A 2908-nucleotide genomic window follows, 5' to 3' on the forward strand; every position below is an offset into this window, starting at 1 on the left:
GCTGCGCGGTCAACGCGATACGTCTGTGAACGACGGAGTTCACAGACGTATCGGCCATACACACTGGCCGATGGACCCACGATATATCGGCCGATATATCGACCAGTGTGTATGGGCCTTTACAGTTGATGACAGTATAGGACAAGTACAGGGTAAATAAACATAGTTACATCAGCAGATGACACTGGAATAAGTATCAGGTGGCAGAAGACTGCTGGAGTTGATGCAGTTGAAGATTATTAAAGTAAGAAAGGATAAGCACATGAGGGAAGAGGGCCCTGCTCGTGAGAGCTTACATTCTAAAGGGGAGGGGTAGACAGACAGGGGTGACACAGATGGGGTACATAGAGAGTGTAGAACAGAGGGTTAGAATGAGATTTGGCTGGTTTGGTGAAGAAGTGGGTCTTGAGAGCCCGTTTGAAGTTTTGTAGAGAGGTGGAGAGGTAGGGAATTCCAGAGAAGTGGTGCAGCACGCAAAAAATCTTGGAGGTAGGAGTGGGGGGAAGTAATCCGTAGGCAGGAGAGTCGTCGTGCATTAGCAGAGCGAAGAGGACGGGTGGGAGTGTAAAGGGAGATAAGATCAGAGATGTAGATGGGAGAGGAGTGGGTGAGGGCTTTGTAAGCGAGTGTGAGAAGCTTGAAATGGATTCTGAAAGGGAAGGGGAGCCAGTGAAGGTCTAGTAAGAGAGGAGAGGTAGACGTAGTGCGTTTGGTGAGGAAAATGAGCCGGGCAGCAGCATTGAGGATAGATTGGAGTGGAGAGAGGTGTTTGTCAGGAATGCCAGTCAGTAGGAGATTACAGTAATCCAGTCTGGAGATGACCAGTGTGTGGATAAGAGTCTTAGTAGCATCCTGAGTCAGAAAGTAGAGATGAGCGGGTTCGGTTCCTCGGAATCCGAACCCGCCCGAACTTCAGGTTTTTTTACACGGGGCCGAGCGACTCGGATCTTCCCGCCTTGCTCGGTTAACCCGAGCGCGCCCGAACGTCATCATCCCGCTGTCGGATTCTCGCGAGGCTCGGATTCTATCGCGAGACTCGGATTCTATATAAGGAGCCGCGCGTCGCCGCCATTTTCACACGTGCATTGAGATTGATAGGGAGAGGACGTGGCTGGCGTCCTCTCCGTTTAGAGTGACTAGAGTACTAGAGAGAGACACAAATTTTGGGGAGCATATAGGAGGAGTACTACTTGCTGCTGATAGTGTGACCAGTGACCAGTGCCACCAGTTTAATTAATCCGTTCTCTGCCTGAAAAAAAACGATACACAGTGTGACACAGTCACACATACCATATCTGTGCTCAGCCCAGTGTGCTGCATCATATACTGTATATCATTATCTGACTGCTGAGTGCTCACTGCTCACACAGCTTAATTGTGGGGGAGACTGGGGAGCAGTTATAGCAGGAGTACATATTTTAAGTACAGTGCACACTTTTGCTGCCAGAGTGCCACTGCCAGTGTGACTGACCAGTGACCACTGACCACCAGTATTGTGATTGTCTGCTGACCACCAGTATATTGTGATTGTCTGCCTGAAAAAGTTAAACACTCGTCGTGTGGTGTTTTTATAAACGCATTCTGCAGACAGTGTCCAGCAGGTCCGTCATTACATAATATATACCTGTCCGGCTGCAGTACTAGTGTGATATATATATATATTTTAATTTTATCTCATTATCATCCAGTCTATATTAGCAGCAGACACAGTACGGTAGTCCACGGCTGTAGCTACCTCTGTGTCGGCAGTCGCTCGTCCATCCATAATTGTATACCACCTACCCGTGGTTATTTTTTTTCTATCTTCTTGATACTAGTAGCTTACTTTATGAGTCTGCAGTGCTGAGTCTGACAGACAGTGTCCAGCAGGTCCGTCATTACATAATATATACCTGTCCGGCTGCAGTACTAGTGTGATATATATATATATTTTAATTTTATCTCATTATCATCCAGTCTATATTAGCAGCAGACACAGTACGGTAGTCCACGGCTGTAGCTACCTCTGTGTCGGCAGTCGCTCGTCCATCCATAATTGTATACCACCCACCCGTGTTTTTTTTTTCTTTCTATCTTCTTGATACTAGTAGCTTACTTTAGGAGTCTGCAGTGCTGACAGACAGTGTCCAGCAGGTCCGTCATTACATAATATATACCTGTCCGGCTGCAGTACTAGTGTGATATATATATATATTTTAATTTTATCTCATTATCATCCAGTCTATATTAGCAGCAGACACAGTACGGTAGTCCACGGCTGTAGCTACCTCTGTGTCGGCAGTCGCTCGTCCATCCATAATTGTATACCACCTACCCGTGTTTTTTTTTTTCTATCTTCTTGATACTAGTAGCTTACTTTAGGAGTCTGCAGTGCTGACAGACAGTGTCCAGCAGGTCCGTCATTACATAATATATACCTGTCCAGCTGCAGTACTAGTGTGATATATATATATATATATTTTAATTTTATCTCATTATCATCCAGTCTATATTAGCAGCAGACACAGTACGGTAGTCCATGGCTGTAGCTACCTCTGTGTCGGCAGTCGCTCGTCCATCCATAATTGTATACCACCTACCCGTGGTTTTTTTTTTTTTTCTATCTTCTTGATACTAGTAGCTTACTTTAGGAGTCTGCAGTGCTGACAGTGTCCAGCAGGTCCGTCATTACATAATATATACCTGTCCGGCTGCAGTACTAGTGTGATATATATATATATATTTTAATTTTATCTCATTATCATCCAGTCTATATTAGCAGCAGACACAGTACGGTAGTCCACGGCTGTAGCTACCTCTATGTCGGCAGTCGCTCGTCCATCCATAATTGTATACCACCTACCCGTGGTTTTTTTTTTCTTCTATCTTCTTGATACTAGTAGCTTACTTTAGGAGTCTGCAGTGCTGA

Source organism: Pseudophryne corroboree, chromosome 8 (genome assembly GCF_028390025.1).
Source record: "Pseudophryne corroboree isolate aPseCor3 chromosome 8, aPseCor3.hap2, whole genome shotgun sequence".
NCBI lineage: Eukaryota > Metazoa > Chordata > Amphibia > Anura > Myobatrachidae > Pseudophryne > Pseudophryne corroboree.